The sequence below is a fragment of the Podarcis raffonei genome, chromosome 8 (assembly GCF_027172205.1).
Source record: "Podarcis raffonei isolate rPodRaf1 chromosome 8, rPodRaf1.pri, whole genome shotgun sequence".
NCBI lineage: Eukaryota > Metazoa > Chordata > Lepidosauria > Squamata > Lacertidae > Podarcis > Podarcis raffonei.
In genome coordinates, this window is record NC_070609.1 from 76305206 (window position 1) to 76323052 (window position 17847).

A 17847-nucleotide genomic window follows, 5' to 3' on the forward strand; every position below is an offset into this window, starting at 1 on the left:
TTGGACAGGATCCACAACTGCCGGATTTCCTATTTGCGTGGTGAGTTCCTGTCCCCCAGCAAGGAGAAATAATGACACAGGACACCAAGTATTAGGATTTACTGCGGAATTTTAGGAAATCCGACCAAGCTTTCTTGTAAGATCTTAAAGTGGAAGGCGCCACCGAGGCTAATATTCCCTGCATCACTTCTAGTTCCCAAGGCTCCATAGGTGCTCTGGGAACGGCTGTGGAAGCTGGTGCATGTCCGGTGCTAAGGAGCGGAAGAGGTCCATCTGAAAACGAGATAGGGCATCCACGATGTCATTGTTAACACCAGGCACAAATTTGGTAGAAAAATGGACATTGAGCTCTAAGCACAAGAGGACAAAGGAGCGTAGAAGGGCCCCCACCCTTGGTGACCGGGCGGCCTGCTTGGATAGGACTGATACTACTGCCTGGTTATTGGTGTGAAAGCATACCCTATGGTTACTAAATTCTTTAGACCACAAGTGCACTGCCACTACGATCGTGAAGAATTCCAAGAAGGTTAAATCTCTGGTTATGGGACCCCCCCTGCCAGGCTGCGGGCCAGCGCTGTGCACACCATTGTCCCCTGAAGTAAACACCAAACCCTAGAGAGCCTGAAGCATCTGAATGCACCTGGTTGCCCTGATGCTCCTGCGCCTCCTCGTCAGAAGAGGAACCTGACGCGCCTTCTGCTGCAGGGGCTTGCGGTGGTGCATCCTGCAAAAGACTAGGGATGCATACATCCTTGTGGAGGTTAGTAGTATTAGGGCCTCTAGCATTTGCCTTGCCAGCCTTACCACCCTTCTGACCCCCTTTTGTCTTGCCTTCACTGAACGACTGCGACTGGGACATGTTGGGACGGTTTGCTGAATCATTGCTCAACCTCAGCGCTGGCAGCTGAAGTGCTGGGGCGATCCAAATTGCAAAGGGGGGTATCGGGGATGCATTCTTGCGAGGGCAGCACAAGAGGCAAGGCCAACTGGCCTGCAGGCTTGCATTGTCTATAAAACGCCTCAAAAGAACCTCCAAAATCACCTGGCTGGCACGGCGAAAAGAGGGCGAGCCCCGGCCGCACCGGCCCTAAATAGGGCAGGCCACGCCCCCCAGCCACCCGATTGGTTGGCTGGGTGGGCGGCACGGCCGGGATTCCCTCAGTCTCTTGGGGGCTGAAGCCAGCCCCCGGGCACGTGGGGTGGGCGTGAAGCCCACAACCCCACCTCCTCCCCAGGATCGGAAGTGGCTTTAACGGAATACCCATAAGTGAAGGGGTAGGCGATGACCACACCCTGCCCCCTTCCATACACCGACAACATATTCCAATGCCTAACTGCCAAATACTGGAAAAGTTGTGACGAACTGCTACGAGGTAGGCGAAAAAACCAAGAGGCCGGTGCCAATTTGCCAATTGGGAAAAAACTCCTACCAGGCCCCTTGGGCAACCAAGGCGACCAACCATAGCTCCATAGCAAGGTCAAGCGTAAAGGATGGACTAGAGGGAAGGTTGGGTGGGTGACTTGATGAAAACCCGGCAGTGCAATGAGGGGAAGAGCTGCCACGGCCGCATTTGAGCGACTAAACCCCGCCCCGGGCTTCCCACCGATTGGAAGACTGACCGGGGGACGTGGCACGTCAGCAGTGACATCAGGCAGGGGGTGACACACCCCCTGCAAGCATGGGAACGGTTCCCAGTCAAAATCCCTCCCCTCCAGGAGGAAGAGAGGCTTTGCATGCGTCTGTAGATTAGATATTAGAAATGGCACATACCTCTTTCCTAGATACCATCACTGTAAACAGGGATAGTGGAGGCAGAGCATGGCCACCATCACTAGCAGCCACTAACCCTTCTCCATGAATCTGTTGAATCCTGTCTTAAAGCCATCTGGGTTGGTGGCCACCACTGTCTCCTGGGGAAGGGAGCTCCATAGTTTAACTATATGCTCTGTGATTAAGCCCTTCAATTTATCTGTCCTGGATCTCCTAACATTCCGCTTCATTGGATGCCCACGAATTCTAGTCTTATGAAAGAGGGAGAAGAATGAATGAGTGAATTTTTATTGGCGTCAGCCTTCGGCCATAGCAATAACTGAACAATATAACTGAACAATATAAAGCATAGAAATAAAAAGTCAATTATATAAAATACATTTTAGGGTTTTGAATCAATAGTCCAATAGTGGCTCTTATTCTGATTGCCCCAGCTAAAAACCTTGCAACCTTTGCTGTCACCTGCTCATCTTGATCTGCCAAGAGAAAGGACACTGTGGCAGTGGTTGGGCAACCCGGAATGGACAATAAAAGAGGCTTTATAAAGAGTGCAGGACAGAAGAGAGAGAAGGAGGAGAACCTTTCTCTGTCCACTTACTCTAAGCCTTTCCTCAAAGAGGAGTTGCTCTTGGTCATTTTGGTTGCCCGTTTCTCAACCATCCTCAAAACCAACTCCAAAGATTCCCCACTACTATCCTTGCTGTTCTACATCAACAAAATTGAGCCCACCACCCAGACTTAAAGGGTTGGGGTTTGTAGGAAGGGAAAAGGCTTTTATGTTCAGGTCTGGCTTGAAGGTTTCCCACAGGCTGACTCCTGTGAAAACGGGACGCTGGACTAGATTGGCCACTGGCCCTTCTGGGCTTCTTATCTCCCTTGCGGCACTAAAATGCTGTGGGGTGGGAAATGGTCTCCCTTCCACTCATTGGCCAGGGAATATCCGAACCATACACAACGGAAAGGAATACAGAGAAATAAAGAAACACAGCTCATATAACTCTGTTTGCAATGATACAAAACTTCCCAAACGCAAAATGTAATAATAAGACATTTATATTCCACCAAGGGTCTGTTTCTTTAAATATAGCATTTACATAATTTATGCAATATCAAAATCATGTTCAAGTGCAATACAGGATATCTCAAAACCAAAGTTCTGTCTGAGTGTTCATTCATTTAAAAAATAGAAGAGAATCTCTAAAAGTATACTCGTTGCTTAGAGAGAGAGAATGTTCTTTTTCAGTTTCCTGTTTTACAGTTTAAGATACTCATTTTACATCCTTAAGATATCAATGACTTCCCTTCTTCTCTTTCCATGATTCATTTTACATAGCATAAATCCGTGCATATTTTACAAAAAGTATACCATTCAGTATTCCATGATTACTGCATCCATCCAAACCTATTGACACTGCTGAATTTATCTTAATGCTGCCAGCATTTTCAGCTGGACACAATTACAGTATTTCCCATATATTCAATAAATGTTTTCCAATGTTCTTTAAATATACTGTATGTTCTTCCTGTTCTCTTATTCTAAAGGTTAAGTCAACTTCTTGCTAAAGGATCATCCAGTTTTCTCTGGTCTATTCCACTTGAAAATGATTTTGGTATTGCGTACATTATGTAAAGGCTATATTTAAAGAAACAGACACTTTCTTTTGTCTTTGGGAAGTTCTATATAATTGCATATAGAGCTACGTGAGCTGAATATCTGAGCCATGACAGCCGCATAACCAATTAGGACCCCAGCAAACTCGGAAACTGGACGCGTGGGAAAGAGATGTCTGCCAAGACCAAAGGTAGATGGTGTCCCCATTAATCTTCTTCCTGCTCCATAGCCAACAATGCCTTACGACCCAAGCCACACCAGATAAAACATACCAGCTGAGTGGCCGGGCACAAACCCAGATTCTTCCTTGCTCATGGAGGAAAGGGTATATAAAGAGAGCCGGTGTCATTACCCGGGACAGAATAGACCAAAGGAGAAACTCTTCCACTCCATTGACCAGAGTGGAGCCATCATGAAGTTCTCCACCACCCTCATTGTTGCCGTGCTGCTGATCTGGTCTGTGATAGCTCTGGATGAGGTCCAGGCTGAGGATTCAGCCCAGGGCAAGACGGTAAGTAGAAGAATATAAGGAGAGCCCTTAAGCTGGATCAGCCCTGGGGTCCATCAAGTCCAGCATTCTCTTCTCACAGTAGTCAACTGAAGGGGAAGCCCACAAGCAGGCCCTGGATACAACAGCCACTCTCCCTGCTACTTGGGATTCCCAGGAACTGCCATTCAGGGGTGCCCTGTTTTCTGTAGGAAAAGCTGGATGTCAAAGGTGGCGGTTCAAGCAAGGGGTCTCCATCCTGTTGCCAGGGATTTGCCACTTGTTTCAAATGGAATGTGGCCATATTCCTGCCTTGCGGGGGGTTGATCCTTAGGGTCCCTTCCAACTCTACGATGTTATGATTCTATGATCTCTAGGACTTGTGGACTCTTTCGGTTGTTAATAGGTTTATCTCTTGTGTGTACTATCCAGGGTTCCTTCTGGAGGAAAGGCAGGATATAAATTATTGGGGGGGGGGTTATTTTGTTTTTAATTTTAAAAACATCTTCATTGAAAGTTCAAAAAGTACGTAACTATATGTGCACCAGCCATGGTGAGATGCAAATTAAAAAGAGAAAGAGGAACGGAAAACGTGCAGAAGGGGAAACAAAGGGGGGAACCCAAAACTGTATATTTTGCAAGGTTGTTATTGTACTTCACCATATCTTAACCTATTACAGTATTTGTGAGAATGGATTCCAAATATCATTGAATTTGTCCATAGCAAGTCTGCATTTATATGCAAGTTGTTCATATGTTGCGAGTCTGTAAAAGTCTTCAATCCAATCATAGAAGGGAGCCACCTTTTTATTTTTCCCATTACTCAGCATCAGTCTTTTTGCTGTGGCAAGGGCACAGAGAGTCCACTCATATGGTCCTTTTGTAAGCTTCCATGAGGTGGGTATATAATTCAAGAGGATATCTTGCTCTGTAAATGTAAGGTTTTTCCATACAGTTCTGTTGACTGTTTCAGAATATAAATTATTGTGGTAATAGTAATAATAACGAAAGTAATATTAATAGCAGCAACCTGGAGAAAGCTGCCTTTAATCAAGTCAGACAATTGGTTTGTCAGTATTGTCTATGGATTAACGCCTTGTAGCTGCCTGTGGTTTAAAGGGTTTCTATCCCTACCAGGTGGCGCTGTGGGTAAAACCTCAGCGTCTAGGACTTGCCGATCGTATGGTCGGCGGTTCAAATCCCCCGCGGCAGGGTGAGCTCCCGTCATTCGGTCTCAGCTCCTGCCCACGTAGCAGTTCGAAAGCACCCTTAAGTGCAAGTAGATAAATAGGTACCGCTTTATAGCGGGAAGGTAAACGGCGTTTCCGTGTGCTGCGCTGGTGCAGGCTCGCCAGAGCAGCTTCGTCACGCTGACCACGTGACCCGGAAGTGTCTTCGGACGGCGCCGGCTCACGGCCTCTTAAGCAAGATGGGCACGCAACCCCAGAGTCGGTCACGACTGGCCCGTACGGGCAGGGGTACCTTTACCTTTTATCCCTACCTGGGGATTGGGGGCTTGAACCTGGGGCTTGAACCTGGGACCTTTGTCACGCAAGGCAGATGCTCTAACACTGAGCTACAGTTTGCAGTGGAAGAGGCTAGTCTCTTCCACGCTTGACCAGAGGGACAAAGGTTCCAGTCCACACTTGTCACGGGAGGAAGGGTGTCTGCAGATGTTGGGTCATGATACCAGCTGTCTTCTCTTTCCTGCCAACAGGGGGCATTGAACGATGGGATTCATGCCATCAGGAAACGGGCCCCAAAGGCAAGGAATGGCAAAAGCGGACCGGTTAAAGAGCCTAATGGGGGCGTAAATCGTCCTAAACCAGACAAAGAGTTAGGTATAAATTGACAACTTGTCGAATACGACCTTCCTGCCTGCTGCTCAAGGCACCTCCACTTCTGCAACCAGACCCTGCAATGCTCCAGTTCATTTTGATCTAACCTCCGACCCCTCCCCCCCCAAGATGCTCAGAGGTTCAGCACATGGTCTTCAAACATCGGCCCATCACTGCTGGTTTCTCTCACTGGGGCATCAATTGCAATAGCTGAATCAAAAAAATAAAGGTCATCCAGCATTTCTCTGTGTCTGTTTTTACCTGGGATTAATGTCACGTCAGTTGAGTTTCAAGCAGAAGAGGCTTATTCACTAGGGCTGCCCCACTGAGCTGTGATTGTCATTGGAGGCTCAGGTGGCCTTGGCAAGGAGTGCTTTTTTCCAGCTCCAACTGGTTCACCAGCTATTACCCCTTTTGGACACAGATGACCTGACCTCTGTGCTCCATGTTCTGGTAACTTCCAGCCTTACCTCTGCAAAATGGGGCTACCCTTGAAGGCAACTCAGAAACTTCCTTTGGTTCATAATACATCAGCCAGATTACTAGCAGGAGTTCCATTTTCATCACATATAAACCAGATGCATCGGTTGCCCGTTTGATTCCAGGCTCAATTCAATGTACTTCTATTTGTGTTTAAAGCCCTAAAGGAGTCAGGCTCCAAATATCTGAAAGATAGTCCCCTTCCTTACGCTCCCTCTTGGCTGCGAAGTTCTGTGGACTAACCAGCCTCATATAACCAATATGCTTAAGTCTAATTAAGGCATAAAGGGGTTAAGACCATTGAGTAAGCTGTCCTGCCAAGCTTAGCTCACCTTGGGAAGAGCTAGGGAATCAGGCCTATGGTTCTTCCCTCAGTCTCCCTCAGAAGCTCAGCATGTAAAGAGGTCTGAGCTGATTACTGAAGCTCAGATGTAGCATGGCTCTTAGAAGCCATGGTTGTTTCCCTATCTGGGCAGTGTGCACATTTTCCTTTACACACACACTCACACACACATATAATTTTTTATCAAGTTTTCATATTTTTCCTTTGTCACATTCATATCAAATCATATCATCACATACAAATTTGCTCGTACTGTGCATCAACTCCCCCACCCCCCACTCCCTGGCTTTCTTAAGCAATCACAATCCTCTTAGCATCTCTATATCACCCTATTTACCTTCCTACTATACTTAAAAAAATTACTTTAGTATTTGTAAATCAGTTTCAAAAATTATCGTTACAAAATATTTTAAATCAAAGCTGCAAACGTTCTCAAATTTTTACAATGTTCTTTCATATATTGTATAAATTTATTCCAGTCCTTTTCAAACAGTTCTTCATGCTGGTTTCAGATTTTCCGTGTCAGCTTTGCCAGTTCTGCATATTCAGTCATTTTTATCTGCCATTCTTTCAAAGTTAGAAGTTCCTTGTGCTTCCATTTCTGGGCTAAAAGTGTCCTTGCAGCCGTGGTACCATACATAAACATATTTAAGTCTACTTTTGGAATTTCTTCTGCCACAATATCCAATAGAAAAGCCTCCTTTTTAAAATGAAAGTATATTTAAAGATCTTTTTCAATTCATTGTATATCATGTCCCAGTAGGCTTTAACTTTACTGCACGCCCACCACATATGGAATAAGTTCCCTTCCTTCTCCTTGCATTTCCAACATGCCTTATTTTGAGCTCTATACATTTTAGCAAGTTTAGTTGGCATCAATTACCATCTATACATCATCTTCATTAAATTTTCCTCAAGTGCCATATATGTAGTAAATTTAATTGTTTTTGTCCATAAGCTTTCCCACTTATCTGATTCAATATTATGACCCAAATCTTGAGCCCATTTAATCATAACCAACTTAACTTCTTCATCCTTTGTATGCCATTCTAATAATAACTTATACATTTTTGACAGTGTTTTTCTTTTGCTGTTTAGCAACTCTGTCTCTAGTTTTGATTTAGTGTTACCAAAACATTTTTCTCACTATCTTCCTTAAGTACATCTTGAAATTGATGGCACTGCAACCAATCTGATAGCTTACCTCTTATCTCTTCAAATGACTTTAGCTTCAATTTGTTATCAACTTCCATTACCAAGTCTTTGTATGTAGCCCAATCACTTAACATATTTTTCTTTTTTACTGTGAAGGCTTCCAGTGGTGAAAGCCACCATGGAGTTTTCCATTCTAATAATGTTTTGTATCTGTTCCAGACCTCATAAATTAATTTTCTTATAGTGTGGTTTAAGAAGCCTCTATGTACTTTAACCTTGTCATACCACAAATAAGCATGCCAGCCGAATCTGTTATCAAAACCTTCTAAATCCAATACATCCCTATTGTCCAAAAGCATCCAAAAAGCATTCAAAAATTCAGCCATCATGGACCAGATCAGCAGCACCACAGCGAAGAGGCCAACCAAGAACTTCATGATGGTGTTGTAAACAAAAATTCCCCCTTTCCCCTTTGGGGTATCCAAAAGCCCATATAGAGTCCTTACATAGGTTCCCTATTGGTAGGAGAGAATAACAGAGGCCAACCAGAGAATATTGAGAAGCAAAGCAGCTAGTAAGCTTGATCTGTATTGATCTGTTGCAACAGGGTGCTTCCCTCACCCACAGGAGAGAGGAGGAACCCAGAAAAATGGTGTGCAAGGCTTTATAAAGACTTTTGAAATTGCCACCCTGTAGATCAAGACCACCCCCAGAAACATCATACATACATCACAGAAGGGGTGTAACCTAAGACCACCCCTCAGATACATCACACCTACATCACAGAAAAGGCGCTCTAAACAGAAATTTGAATGTTGCTTTTCTCCTGTCTGACAGGTTATTTGACTGGATTGCCTGGGTAGCCTGGCCAGTCTTTTGTAATGATAAATACTTAGTTCCTGGGCCCTGGGTCACAGACTCACACCCTATTCATATCTTAAATGTGTCCTTAAGACAGGATTTGTGAGGAAAGAGACAATGGGGAGGTTTCCTACTTTGACCTTGCAGAGAAAACATTTGGTCAGTTTAGGAATCAAAATGGTTCCAGGTTGGTCTTCCTGTGCTGATCTATGTACGTGCTTGGTTAGTACATTTATGAACATTTCCATATATCTAAGACCTCAAAATTCCTATCACAATGGCTCCATGTTGGTCAATGGAGAGGAAGAGCTTCTCCTTCGGTCTGTTCTGTCCTGGGTGATGTCATTAGCTCTCTTTATATAGCCTTTCCTCCCTGAGAAAGGAAGAATCTAGGTTTGTGTCCAGCCATTCAGCTGGTTTGTTTCATCAGGGTGAGAAATGTTAAAACCTTTTGCTTTTTCATTCATGTTGCTTTTTCATTCAAGGCTGTAGCTGCTAAAAACAACCTCGGATAGAACATTACTTTTCTTCACATGGGCTACAAGGCCATAGTGCTAGATAACTTTAGAAAGTAGATTAACAGGCATCAGCAAATATAGAACTTTCTGACACCTGCTATTGGTCAGGATGTGGGTGTGATAAGTAGACAAGCAAGAGCAATGCAGAGAGTTCAGTTCACACTTATCTCCAGGTATTTTTGCTTGGCTTAGCAAATAATTGCATAGGGATATAGACCAAATAAGGGCAGGGTAATGAGGCAGTCATCATGGGCTGTAAACCTTGTGGTACCCCAGCCGATGGGGAGACAATGGAGGGAACCTGCACTTCAAGTAATAGGGAATGTAAGTTTATGCTTTGTCAATTTTGGGTGTGCCTACCTTGGACACCCGCTCTTGCAACAACGTTTTGTAATCAATAATCTCTTTGCCGCTTCACCAATTTTGTTCAGATTTTATTTTGAGGGTCTCAGACCAGGGCCAGATTTAGGTTTCATGAGGCCCTAAGCTACTGAAGGTAATGGGGCCCTTTATATGTCCAGCTGTCCTTTGTCAACAACAAATTGTCACTGTTTTGGTTGTTGAATATATGCTATATGGTAATTTAAGGATCCTAATAGGTATCTAAAGCCATTTGCACATAACAAATAGGAGCCTACACAACACAAAACACAGTTGCTGTATGTAGGTTTTATTTTGTTTTTTATCTTAGATTTTGGAAATGGACATCCAGGGTTTTTTTTTCTTTAATTTTTTTGAAGGCCCCCAAGAGAGTGGGGCCCTAAGCTATAGCTTGTTTAGCTTATTTGTAAATCCGGCATTGTCTCAGACCCACTTCAAACTATCAGGAACAAGGCCAAAAGCTTGCCTTCAAGCTCTGAGATAAACCTTGATTTTCTACTGAAAAGACAGCCCAGTTTTATCTACCTACTGCGCAGTCCTAAGCATAGCATAGTGGGGTCCTTTTCTCAAACCATTTATGCCAAGTGATCTATGGGAGGGCTGTGTGTGACAAGAGGAGGCTTTGCTGAGTATTTCAGGGTTTGTTTTGTTCCCAGCATGTTACGACTACTGGATGCCTCTAACTTTTCGTGATGGTGCTATTACTTGCCCGTGGCACTTGTACTCAATAATCCATAAATGTAAAAAGGAAAAATGGTTCTGGTCCATTTTTCAGGTTGTGTTGATTGACTTTGCAACAGCACCTCCTCACCACTGATTTAGAAGCCAAGCAAGTGCTTTGGTCATGATGCACGCACATCTGTTAATTTCAACAGGTCTCCTCTGACCAGAAGTAATATTGGATACAACTGAATTTCAGTGTATAGCACTAGTCTTTATGGAGCTTGAAGCAATCTCTGTCTGATTAATACATGCACAACTGATACTGGGTTTAATTCTGGATCTGCACAACAGGAAAGTGCAGGAGAATCTTTGAGTTGGTTTGGGGGAGTTGGGAAACTTCCCTACAAGGAAAGGTTGCAGCTTTTGCCTTGATGCTTCCAATGTTTGTCCTCTTTGGATGTACATGAATTGTAGTGTAACGAGAGGGGGAGCTTCTGGGGCACCACAGCTATGAAACCCAAAAGAAGGCAAGAGGCAGGGGCGCCAGATTTTGGTATGGCACAGGGCGCCACTGAAATTTCAAGCACCAAGGTCTGTCACTGTGTGCAGTTGCATGCATGCCTCTGTGTGTGTCCACAGTCCACATGCATGACTTGAGCAGTCCCTCCAGCTTGCAAAGGTGCTTACAGGCCTCACAGTATGCTTGTGAAACATGGACCACTTATAAACGCCATCTCCAACTCCTCGAAAGATTCCATCAACAGTGTCTCCCAAAAAGTTTACACATCACTTGGGAAGACCAGTGAACTAATGCCAGCGTACTGGAAAGAAGCAAAGATCGCCACTGTTGAAGCGATGATTCTTCAACATCCACTTTGTTGGACTGGTCATGTTGTGCGCATGCCTGGTTATTGTCTTCCAAAGCAACTGCTCTATTCCGAACTTAAAAATGGAAAGTGTAATGCTGGTGGACAACAAAAGCGGTTCAAAGACTCTCTCAGTCTAAAAAAATGTACAGTGGTACCTCAGGTTACATACGCTTCAGGTTACAGACTCCGCTAACCCAGAAATAGTGCTTCAGGTTAAGAACTTTGCTTCAGGATGAGAACAGAAATCGTGCTCCGGCGGTGCAGCAGCAGCAGGAGGCCCCATTAGCTAAATTGGTGATTCAGGTTAAGAAAAGTTTCAGGTTAAGTACGGACCTCCGGAATGAATTAAGTACTTAACCCAAGGTACCACTGTAGTATAAACACAGACAATTGGGAAACACTGGCCTGCGAGCGCTCCAATTGGAGAACAGCTTTAACCATGGGCTTTGAAGACGTTTGAACTCAGGACGCAAGGGAGAAACGTGCTAAGAGGAAGGCACGCTTGGCAAACCCTTACCCTGATCAACTCCAGCCCAGAAACCTATGTCCCCACTGTGGAAGGACGTGTGGATCCAGAATGGGCCTCCACTGTAACTAACGGGCTCACTATTAAGACTGTGTGCATGGTAAAGTTACCAGATTTTTTTTCAATGAATCCGGGGACACTTTTCAACTTCCTACTAAATAGATGGATTTTGCCAGGGGACTGATTTGTAAATCCGGGGACTGTCCCGGTAACCTTAGTTTATGGAAGACAATCTTACTTGACTACGAGTGATCACCAAAGAAGAAGTTGCATGGGTCCCAGGGCCCTCAAGAGACCAGGATGATCTGCTCTGCCTAACCCTGGAGAATTGCTGCCAGTCACGTGTTGGCAGTACAGAGCTAGATGGGCCCAACATTCAATTCTCAGGGTAAGGCAGCTGCCTACACTCCTTTTTGAAAATATGATTATTGGTGGCCTCCATCTTTTTAATAGCCTCTTTTTACATTTCCTCCTCTTAATAGGGACAGGACAACAGTGCTTCTATTCTAACTTTATGGGTCGTAATGTCCTTTTTCTAATTAGAAAAGAAGCACAAATGCAAAACAATTCTGCCATCAGCCAGCGGAGAGGGATTTGGAGCCTGTTGTGTTGCATCCATTAGCTTTCCCCCACACAATTCGAGCCATGCACCTCCTCACTTGCAAAGCCTCCTTGGACCGTGGCATGACTTCTTCCTTGATGCACTTTAGCAAGGCCTTCGTCAGCGACTCGGGCCTGGAGCATGGTCTCTTTTTCAGGAACAGAAACCCTAAAAGATTGGAGAATGTAGAATATGTGGATCTTCCCTTGCACTTCATCCAAAACCTGCAACTTGTGTTCAGAATGCACAATTGCTGGTAGGAGTGAGATTCTGTTGGCACCTCTGCTCAGAAGCTCTGCACTGCCTGCTGATTTGCTACCAGACCAACGCGTTACTATAAAGCCCTAAACTGCTTGGTACTAGTTTACTTGTGGGATCACCTTCCCGCATGTTGTTGTTGTTTAGTCGTTTAGTCGTGTCCGACTCTTCGTGACCCCATGGACCAGAGCACGCCAGGCACTCCTGTCTTCCACTGCCTCCCGCAGTTTGGTCAGGCTCATGTTTGTAGCTTCGAGAACACCATCCAACCATCTCGTCCTCTGTCATCCCCTTCTCCTTGTGCCCTCCATCTTTCCCAACATCAGGGTCTTTTCCAGGGAGTCTTCTCTTCTCATGAGGTGGCCAAAGTATTGGAGCCTCAGCTTCACGATCTGTCCTTCCAGTGAGCACTCAGGGCTGATTTCCTTAAGAATGGATACGTTTGATCCTCTTGCAGTCCATGGGACTCTCAAGAGTCTCCTCCAGCACCATAATTCAAAAGCATCAATTCTTCGGCGATCAGCCTTCTTGATGGTCCAGCTCTCATTTCCATACATCACTACTGGGCCTTCCCCCATAAGCACCCACTTTGACTGCTTCAGTCATCAGAACTGGCACTCTTACAGGCGCCACGTCTTACTTATTCCACACTTGCAAGATACCGTTTTACAAAGTGTGGCAGCACCTACAGTTCGGAACTCCCTGCCTGTTGATAGCAGGGAGGTACCTTTGCTGTGTTCTTTTCAGCACCTGCTTAAAACACCTCTATGCCTGTAGCTCAGCGGCCAAGCAATTGCTTTGCATGCAGAAGGTGCCACATTCGATCGCTGGCATCTCTGGGTAGGGGCTGGCGATGTCTCCTGTCTGAAACCCTGCAGAATCACTGCCCATCTGTGTAGACAATATTGAACCTGGTGGGGCAATGGTTTGGCACAGAAGACTGCAGCTTCGTACAGCCCTGAGAACAGCCTCTGCAGCTTCTGTTCCAGAGGCTCACAGCATGTACAGATTAAAAGGTAAAGGTAAAAGGCCCCTGGACAGTTGTCCAGTCAAAGGCGACCATGGAGTTGTAGCTTTCAGGCCGAGGGACTTGCGGCGTTAGCTTTCTGGATCATGTGGCCAGCATGATTAAACTGCTTCTGGTGCAACAGGACACTGTGACGGAAGCCAGAGCGCATGGAAAAACCGTTTACCTTCCCACCACAGCAGTACCTATTTATCTACTTGCACTGGTGTGCTTTCATACTGCTAGGTTGGCAGGAGCTGGGACAGAGCAACAGGAGCTCACCCCATCACGGGGATTTGAACCGCCAACCTTCTGATCAGCAAGCCCCAGAGGCTCAGTGGTTTAGACCACAGCGCCACCTGTGTCCCTAAAATAGATTAGTACCAGTGTTGAGGGGGGAATCTAGAGTTGCAGGGGGCCAAAGACCCATTTTTAATTTTGTAGCAGGATCCCTGTCTCTAGGGTCCTAGGGCTACCCAATCAGCACAAAATGGGAACTATTTAGCAGCTGATAAGTCCTCTCGCCCTTTGTGCTGATTGGAGCCAATCCGAGAAAAAGGAGGCAAGTCGGTCACTGGTGATCGGCTCCTAGGGTCACTTTGGAGAAGGTCCGTGGGAAGAACCTGGAGTTGTTTTTGTATTGCTCTGAAGCAGTGTTTCCCAAACTTGAGTCTCCAGCTGCTTTTGGACTACAACTCCCATCATCCCTAGCTAGCAAGATCAGTGGTCAGGGGTGATGGTATTGCAGTCCAAAAGCAGCTGGAGACCTACGTTTGGGGAACACTACTCTAAAGCTAAGCCTTTGGTAACTTTGAAAACTCAAGGTGCTTCAGTAGCACGTTCTGCCGCAGACAATAGGAAAACACAGCTTAAGCCGCTCCAAAAGCAGATATTGGAGCCTTCCAAATCACTTGCCCAGCTACGTTCCCAGAAAACGGCAGATCTAGCTGAAAGGCAACACATGGGAGATCTGCATTGCTAGTTGCAATGCATCCTGAATTCTTATTATTGCATAAAATGGTTGTATAATCTTAGTTGTATAATCTTAGAAGTGGGTGTGGCTGTGTCATAAATGAAGCCTGCCCCTCTGAATTTGCTATTGCCCTACTGGTGCCCATGTACCCAAGCTCTCCCACGCCACCGGAAACATGCTGAGCTGACGCTGAGATTTCATGGCATATCATCCCACCTGCCTCTCTCTCTCTCTCTCTCTCCTCTGGCAAGAACTGCCAGGTAGAAACTAGAGAAGGGCTGTGGCTCACTAACAGAGCACCCGCCTTGCAAGCAGAAGGTCCCAGGTTCAAGTCCAGGAAGGGCTGGGAGAGAGACTCCCTGCTTGGACTGCTACCAGACAGTGGAAGCAGGTTAGAGCTCTCTAACCAGTGAACGTAATAAAACTGAAGATGCAGCTAAAACCTTAGGAGAAGCATCTCTTATGGCTCCAAGGGGGCAGTAGCTTAGTGGGAAAGCACCAGTTTTGCATGCAGAAGGTCCCAGGTTCAATCCCCAGGTAGGTTTGGAAAACTGCTCCCTCCCTCTCTCTCTCTGAATCCTTGGAGAGCCACTGCCGATCAGTGTGGACAATACTGGCTTAGGCGGTCCAATAGTTTGACTGGGTTATTTAGAGGCTGCCTAAATTCCTAGATTTAAAAACAAAACAAAACAAGAGCCATGCAAGTAATGAGATTCTTATTAAGTTAGCTCTACATGTACTACCAAGTTCTAGTGTAAACAGAATAGAAAAAAGGCTGGGCTTTTTGGGATGAGAGGAAGCTTCTCCTGGCCCTGTGAACCTCTCAGATGTTGCTGGACTACAACTCCCATCATCAATGACCACTGGGCCCAGGTTGCTGGGAATGATGGGAGCTAGAGTCCAGCAATAACAGGAAGGCCACAAGTCCTCCATTCAAGGCAACTTGCAATAATAATAATAATTTATTATTTATACCCCGCCCATCTGGCTGGGTTTCCTCAGCGACTCTGGGCAGCTCCCAACAGAATATTAAAACACAATACAGCATTAAACATTAAAAACTTCCCTAAAGAGGGCTGCCTTCAGATGTCTTTTAAAAGTGAGATAGTTGCTTATTGCGTTGACATCTGGTGGGAGGGCGTTCCACAGGGCAGGCACCACTACTGAGAAGGCCCTCTGTCTGGTTCCTTGTAACCTCACTTCTCGCAATGAGGGAACCACCAGAAGACCCTCAGCACTGGACCTCAGTGTCCAGGCTGAACGATGGGGATGGAGATGCTCCTTCAGGTATACAAGGCAGGGAGGAGGAACCTGCGACCCTCGAGATGTTGCTGGACTACAAATGCCATCACCCAACTGATTGTTGGCCCTCGCTGGCTGCGACTGACAGGGATGGGAGTTCAACAGCATGTGGAAGGCCATAGCCCCCCTCTCCTCCACTTAGGCAGAGCAAATACTGTATTTTTCGCTCTATAAGACGCACTAGACCATAAGACGCACCTAGTTTTTGGAGGAGGAAAACAAGAAAAAAAATATTCTGAATCCCAGAAGCCAGAACAGCAAGAGGGATCGCTGCTTTCGCTGCGCAGCGATCCCTCTTGCTGTTCTGGCTTCTGGGATAGCTGCGCAGCCTGCATTCGCTCCATAAGACGCACACACATTTCCCCTTACTTTTTAGGAGGGAAAAGTGAGTCTTATAGAGCAAAAAATATGGTAAATGTCTCTGTGCCTCGTTCTATACATGCACTGTTCCACCTTCATGACATTTTTAAAAAAGGGAGAGAACAAAGCCAACTCAACGCTTTGGGCAAACTTTTCTTGTATCACAGGGCAGAGTTCAGGTGATTTTCAAGCACAGGCTGATATTAAAGAATCCCCCCCTCCCAACCCAGTATCACCTTTGAAAACAGACATTTTGCAAGCACATATAAATGGTCCAAGATGGGCAACTGGTCTAGAGTTCTTGGAGAGGTGACAGTCATGTTGGATGTTGAGCACCTCACAACAGCTGGAAGGCCACAGATACCAGATAGCCAGATACTCAGTGGATTTGTAACTGGCTTTCTGACCGAACCCAAAGGGTGCTCATCAATGGTTCCTCTTCATCCTGGAGAAGAGTGACTAGTGGGGTGCCACAGGGTTCTGTCTTGGGCCCGGTCTTATTCAACATCTTTATCAACGACTTGGATGATGGACTCAAGTGCATCCTGATCAAATTTGCAGATGACACCAAACTGGGAGGGGTGGCTAACACCCCAGAGGACAGGATCACACTTCAAAACGACCTTGACAGATTAGAGAACTGGGCCAAAACAAACAAGATGAATTTTAACAGGGAGAAATGTAAAGTATTGCACTTGGGCAAAAAAAATGAGAGGCACAAATACAAGATGGGTGACACCTGGCTTGAGAGCAGTACATGTGAAAAGGATCTAGGAGTCTTGGTTGACCACAAACTTGACATGAGCCAACAGTGTGACGCGGCAGCTAAAAAAGCCAATGCAATTCTGGGCTGCATCAATAGGAGTATAGCATCTAGATCAAGGGAAGTAATAGTGCCACTGTATTCTGCCCTGGTCAGACCTCACCTGGAGTACTGTGTCCAGTTCTGGGCGCCACAGTTCAAGAAGGACACTGACAAACTGGAACGTGTCCAGAGGAGGGCAACCAAAATGGTCAAAGGCCTGGAAACGATGCCTTATGAGGAACGGCTAAGGGAGCTGGGCATGTTTAGCCTGGAGAAAAGGAGGTTAAGGGGTGATATGATAGCCATGTTCAAATATATAAAAGGATGTCACATAGAGGAGGGAGAAAGGTTGTTTTCTGCTGCTCCAGAGAAGCGGACACGGAGCAATGGATCCAAACTGCAGGAAAGAAGATTCCACCTAAACATTAGGAAGAACTTCCTGACAGTAAGAGCTGTTCGACAGTGGAATTTGCTGCCAAGGAGTGTGGTGGAGTCTCCTTCTTTGGAGGTCTTTAAGCAGAGGCTTGACAACCATATGTCAGGAGTGCTCTGATGGTGTTTCCTGCTTGGCAGGGGGTTGGACTCGATGGCCCTTGTGGTCTCTTCCAACTCTATGATTCTATGATCTGACACTAATACATCTTGCCAAGAGGGAGGGAACCAGATGCATGAGCACAGCTCTAAAACAGGGTTACCCAAACTTCCTCCAGCTGTTTTGGGACTGCAACGCTCACCATCCCTAGCTAGCAGGACCAGTGGTCAGGGATGATGGGAACTGAGGTCCCCAAACAGCTGGAGACCCAAGTTTGGGAAAACCTGCTCTGAAGCAAGACTAAAAATAAAAAGATCCTCGGATCCCAACCCAGCAGTTCTTAAGACACGTGTGGGTAAGCTGCATGCCCCCCACCCCAGCTGCAACTGAACTCCCATCAGCCTCAGCAGGCACTGCCAGTGATGATGGAAGTTGTCATACAGAAAGATTTCAAGGACCAATGATTCTCAGACTCTTTAAGAAATCCCATTAACTCTTCTCACAAA